This window comes from Podarcis vaucheri (genome assembly GCF_965113315.1).
Source record: "Podarcis vaucheri genome assembly, chromosome: 14".
In the NCBI taxonomy this organism is placed as follows: domain Eukaryota; kingdom Metazoa; phylum Chordata; class Lepidosauria; order Squamata; family Lacertidae; genus Podarcis; species Podarcis vaucheri.
In genome coordinates this window covers 54,873,495-54,879,494 of record NC_138752.1, presented here as the reverse complement: position 1 = coordinate 54,879,494, position 6,000 = coordinate 54,873,495, and the positions used below count along the sequence as shown (strand labels likewise).

The 6,000-nt window shown below is 61.8% G+C and overlaps 1 protein-coding gene across 1 annotated transcript in view; it reads left to right on the top strand.

The window, feature by feature from the left end:
• The first annotated feature begins 1,814 nt into the window (after window positions 1-1,814).
• The window catches only part of GLIS2 (GLIS family zinc finger 2), a 28,812-nt gene continuing 24,626 nt past the window's right edge, over window positions 1,815-6,000 (top strand). The window contains exon 1 of the mRNA XM_082199784.1: window positions 1,815-2,047. The gene's annotated coding sequence lies outside the window, so the exon portion shown is untranslated. The remainder of the gene's footprint in view (window positions 2,048-6,000) is intronic.

Here is a 6,000-nt window from a genome sequence, read left to right as displayed (position 1 = left end):
AATGAGCGGGACAGTGGAGTAAATCCGCACCCCAGATTTTTTTCCTTATCCCCCGGGTTCAGATCCTTGGCTCAGCTATGCAGCTCCCTGGGCGACCCTGGGGCCAGTCGCTGCCTCTCAACCTAACCTCCCTCACAGGATAAATCAAGGAGGTCAGAAAAGAGGGGCGTATTAATGTAGTCAGCATTACAAGGTCCGCAAACAGATCCCCTTGTGACATCTCTCCACCCACAAAACTGTCCCTTTATTTCTCTCCTCTGCTTCCGTTTCTTAACCAGCTCAGGATCCCCAAGAGGACATTTTTCTGGATGGCCAAGTAAATCTCCGTCCCAGGCCTGCTGCTCAGCTGGTCTTGGAGGGGGTGTCCTTGGCTCAGCCCCCCCCCCCAAGGGGAGAAACAAGCCGCTGGGCAAGAGCAGCTGCTGCCTCCGCCGCACCGATTGCCCTTGGGTCGCCATGGGGAAGCTCCGCGGCAGATCAGACTAAGCCCCCCCCCCCGCCGCCGCCAAGAGGCCTTGGGAAGGACGGGACCTCCTCCCCTCCCCGCTTTTGCCTCCGGGAGGGCGGCCGGCCGGGCGTTTCCTCTTGGTCACATTTCAAGAATGCGCCCCCTCCACCCGCTCCTGTCCCTGCGCTTCCTCGCTCTGGGCGGGGCGTGCGCTCCCTTCCCCGGCCCCGCTCCCCAGCATCCTGCCTCCGGAAGGAGCTGCTGCTGCTGCCCCCGCAAGGCCGGCCACATGTGCCAAGGAGGCTGCTGCCAGCGCCGCGCAGTGCCCCCTCCCTCCGGCGCGGGGGGGGGCGGGGAGGCTGAGCAGCGCCAGCCGGACAGCCTCCCTCGAAGACAGAGAAGCAGGCGGCGGCGGGGGTCTTCCAGGGTGCAAGACCCGTGCGCCCTGGCAGCCTCGGGGGCTGCAGAGCCCCGCTGCGCCGGCGCCCCCAAGCCCTGGCCCTATCTATGGCGCAGATATGGCGCGCAGAGGACACCCGGCTTCTAGAAGCCAGGGGGCAAGGAGCGGGAAGGCTGGCTCGCCTCCGGGCCCCCGAGAGTCGCCTCTCTCTGACCCAGCCTCTGGCCAAGGGAGGCTTCTCTGCGGAGCCATCGTGGGGATATTGGAGGGGAGACGGGCCAGCGCTGCCTCTCCCTCCCTAGCAATCGGGGCCGGCGAGGGTCCGCCTTGGTTTTGCGCATCCCACTGCGGCCGCGATCACATCTCGGAAGCTCCTCAGGCCGCCGGCGCCTTGGAAGCCTCTCTTCCCTCCGGCGCTGCGAGCCGCTCTTCCTCCGGGCCGGGAGGACCCAGGCGTCCTGCGAGAGCCCCTCCCCCCAGCTAGAAGCGCAGCTGCGCATCCCTGCGCTCTCCAGCGGGGATTTGAGGAGGGGGCGGGCTGCAGAGAGAAGTGGCTCCACCCGTGCCCTGTATTGCGTGGTGGGGGGCGCTTGGATTCCTGGGGAGGGGGGAGGGACTGCGTCTCCCTCTCTGCTCTGCCCCCTCCCCCTCGGCGGGGAAGGGGGCGGGGCCGGGAGGGGGCGGGCATGCGCCCAGTCCCTCTCCGCCCCCTCCGCGCGGTGAGAGGGAGGGAGGGAGGGAGGGGCGCCTCCTCTCCAGCCTTGGCGATGGAGACGTTGTCGGAGGCCGCCCCCAGCGGGTCCCTCTCCGCAGCCGCGCGCTCGTAAATCACGCGCGCCGGGAAGGGAAACACCCTCCGCGCGCCTGGCCTCCCCCCTCCCTCTGCGCAAGCAGGCGACCCCCTCGCTCCGCAGCCTCCGCCTCGGCCCCCCGCCCGCCCCCCGGCGCCGCCTCCCTCCCCTTCCCCGCCTCCCCAGGCGCAGATGTGGCGCTGCCGCGGCCCGCCCCGTCGGTGCCGGTGGGGGTGGCCGAGGCAGACGCCGGGCAGATCGCCTCCCGGAGGAGGAGGAGGAGGAGGTCGCTGCTCCCGCCGGTGAGATCCCGCGCCGGGGAGCCGGGCGCGGACAAGACCAGGCCGGGGACCCCCAACCCGACCTGCGCGCACAAAGGCGCCTCCAGACGCCCCCGGCCCGGCCAAGGTAAGAAGGCGGCGAGCGGGTGGGGAAGGGGAGGCAGAATCCGGTCCCTGCGGAGGGTTTGGCAGCTTGGGGGCCCCCACCACACCGTGACCCTTCCGAAGAGCGGCCGACGGGGGTCCCCGGCGCTGGCAAAGGGACGGGGCGGAGGAGAGATGCGCGCCCGGCGGTGCGCTTGCTTCTCCCTTAGCGCTATTGTCCTTCTCGGCCACCCCCCCCCGGGTGTATTTGATCCGCAACCGAGAGAGCTGCAGGGCGGCGGCGTCCTCTGTCTTCTCCCCCACCCTACATCCTCCGCCCTCCCCCGACGTCGCTGGGGGTCTCTGCACCATCCGGCGGGGGTGGGAGGAAGATATGCGAGGAATGCCAAGCGAGCTGGCGGGGGCACCTTCCTGCGCGGAGCGAACAGGCACCGAGCCCAGGGAGGGAGGGAGGGAAGCGGGCGGGGGGGGGGGAGAGAGCTGCCTCGCGTGAACCTGCCCTTCGACCCCCCCCTTCCAGTCAAATATTAAAGGGAGGCAGAGTTAAGGAACGAGGACCTGCGGAAAGAGAGCAGAGCCGGAGGGCAAAGCCACCACGGGGCCTCTGAGGATGTGCAGAGCGCTCCTCCGTCGGCAGAGACCTGGGGCAGGACTAACGGGCCAGAGGATGCCTTGGACAGGTAGTCCCCCGCCAGCACCCCTTTGTTTAGACAGGAGCCAGCGCCTCTGAGCTGCCAGGATGAGGCCTCCAGCTGGTAGGCTGTAGTGGAGATTCCTGGATTGCAGGGGGGTGGATCAGGCGACTGGGGGGGCCCTTCCAAGCCTCTTTTGTCAAGGGATGGTGCAGCCTGGCGGCTGCGGTGGGGGTTTGGGCCTGTGTCCCGCCTCGCAGGGCTCTGGGGCGCAGGAGGCCCTGAAAGAGGAGCTTCACCGGTGGGACTCCCACCACAAGGTCAGACAGGCCTGGATCTGGGGCGGACTTGAGACAGGGCCCTGGGGACCCACGCCCCATGTTCCTCTGCCGCTGCGCCTCCCCCCACATCACAGGGGCTTTCCAGAAGTGTAACAAAGACAGGTCAGCTGCTTGGCATGCAGAAGGTCTCTGGCTCCCTCCCCACCGGCACCCCCAGACAGGCTTGGAAATGACCCTTCCCAGGGAGCCCGCTGCTGCCAGTCAGAGCCTGCATGACTGAGGTTGATGCGCCGCCATTGTTCGATTGCTTGCCATGGAGGCTGCCTTTGTCTGGGGCGGTGCGCGGAAGTGGCTCTGTGGTGTGGAACCCCCTGCTCTGACCTTGCTGACAGTAAGGAGCACAGAGGAGTTGGGGCCTTCTCCCCGGATCATGCCCCTCCCTGCCTGGTCTTGGAGACCCTTCCTTCCTTGCTCAGCAGCAGCAAAGGGGTCTTCCTGGGCCTTGCAAGATCTCGGTGCACGTTTGGTTTTGAAGCCCTGCTTGACGGAACTGCAATTCTGTATAGATTTTTTAGAAAGGGGGGTACATTTTAAAAAATGGAAAATGGCAAAGGGCACTTGGGAGTCCCTGCCCCCCCCCCCCAACAACCTTTGGGCACAGCCTGGCAGACAAATAGCCTGGGTTAAGAATGATGCCACTGCCCAGGTTGGCAGCCAGGGGGCGCTGTGGCCTCAGAGGTGCCCTCCGTGTAGAGGGCTTATCTCAAGCTGGGGATCTGCCCTCCTGCTTGACCTCCCCACCGGGATGGGGGGCACTTCTCCTGTTGGCAGGTACCTCTCCTCTGCCCTCCTTCACCTGAGGAGCAGCTGCAGAAAGCGATGCTGCAGAAGGGGTTCCCTTTGCCTAGCCTAATACTTGGGTCTATTTTCCTTCTGGCCTCCTTGTCTTCATCTCTCTGAGATCCAGGCCAAGAGTTTCATACTCCCGTCCCCAAAGGGACCCCCTCCCACTTCCTCTCCATCATCGCTGTCAGTTTGTTGCTTGTGGAGTCTGGCTCTTGGGATGTGAATATTAGGATTCCCCTCCGGAAACCTCAGATTTTGCTTTGAACTTTGAACTCCACACTGTTTCCATTCAGCCCACCTTCCCCTGAACTGGCTCTGCCCACTCGTCTACGCTGCCTGCCTGCCTGCTGCTGGTCTTTCAGCCCCTCAGCCCTGCAAGAGAAGCCCCCTGCCCCACAGATCTGGCCCCCTGCTTGCCAATCCCATCCTTGCTGAAGGCCAAAACTGGCCAGAGTCGGCCACAAGGCCAGGAGGTGGGCATGTGAAGAAGGTGGCCGTGCGCTGGCATGCGCTGGGTTGGCCAAAGGGGAGATGGGGGGGGAGAAGAAGAAGAGGAGGAGGAGGGTCCCAGCTGGCCATTATTGGGGCTGGAGTGGTCCATTTAGCTTCAGCTTGCCACCCTGGGCAATATAATAAATGAGTTAAATTTGTAAAAACGCTGAAAACAGTTTTGTTTAGACAAGCCCCCCCCCCCCGAATGCGGATGTGTTTTTAGTTTATTCCTGGTTTTAATGTTCTGAATGTTCTAATTGGTTTTTCCCTGACGATCTTATTGTTCCGTTCTTTTCGTAAACTCCTTTGAATTTTTTTATTTTTTTAACAATCAAGCGGTATATACATTTTCTTAAATAAAATAAATATCCTCCCTCGCGAACGTTTCGAAAGAGGAAGAGGCGCTGTTTAAAGCCAGCGGCAGTCACCACATCCCACGGCAGCCAGGCCTGGAAGCGAGGGAAGCCAGGGCACAGATCCGTTTCCCCAGCGATTCCAGGCCCCAGCCTTATTGGACCTGGAGGCCGAGAAATCCTTGCCTTCTGGGTTCTCTTCTCAGCCAGAGCTCATACTCCGAGATGCCTCGATCACCTTGCGACCGTCTTTTCCCTCCCTAAATGCAAGAGCTGCTTCCCGTGGCTTCGGCCTCAGAGGTCGTCTCTGGGCCTTTCCTGTAGCTCTTCCTGGCCCCGTTCAGGGACACCCAGTGGACATGTGCTCCCTCCTCCAAACATGGCTGCACCAATGCGCTGACCTGCATTATGTGCAGGACCTACCCAGATGGGGTCCCTTTCCAACTGCAGGGAAACTGGAGCTGAGCTCTCCTGGGGGGCTCCCCCAGTGGGTGGGTGGGGTGGCCATAGAACTCCATCTGCGTCCGATAGGCGATATGTCCTGTTTGCATTTGTGCCAAAGGGCTGGCATTTCTGTGCAAGAGGCAGATTTCGTGGACAGGGACTTCCCAAGCTGTGGAACTGGGTCTTTTTGAGCATTAGAATTCTCTGGGCGTGCGTATTAAATTTTAAAGAGCATGTTTGTAGTCCTCATGGCGTAGAAAGACTTTCAAATGTAGAAACTGTGTGTCTGAAGAAGTGTGCATGCACATGAAAGCTTATACCCAGAAGAAACTTAGTTGGTCTCTAAGGTGCTACTGGACAATTTTTAAAATTTATTTCAAATGTAGAAACAGTTGCTTGCAGAGTAGAACAGAACCATGGAGGCAGAGGCAGGACTTGCACGTCCAATTGCTAAAGACCTTGGCGCACACAGGCGCCCGGCCAGGCGAGTGGGCAGATTTGGATCGCAGTCCCTGCAGTCTTTCCCCGTCCGGAGAAATGCGTTGCCCTCTCTAGGCTGGCAGATGCCCTGGGAGGGAGAAGACCTTGCTTAGCCACCAAGGCCTAAGGAGAACCTGGCTGCAGCCAAAGGGGACCCACCTGGAGAGCTCAGTCAGTTGAGCATGTGCCTCTTCAGTCTTGGGATCTCGGGTTTGAGTCCCATGTTGGGTGAAAGATTCCTGCATTGCCAGGGGCTGGGCTAGATGACCCTGGGGGGTCCCTTGTAATGCTACAAGTCTGTGATTCTCATAGCGGTCAACCGACTGTGGAGCCAGAGTCCAGCCATCCTGGCTGGTAGCCCTCAGTAGCCCTTTCCCCGCCAGGAATCTGCCCAGTCCTCTTTCAAAGCCACCCAAGTTGGGGGCCTTAGCTGCCTCCTGTGGGAGA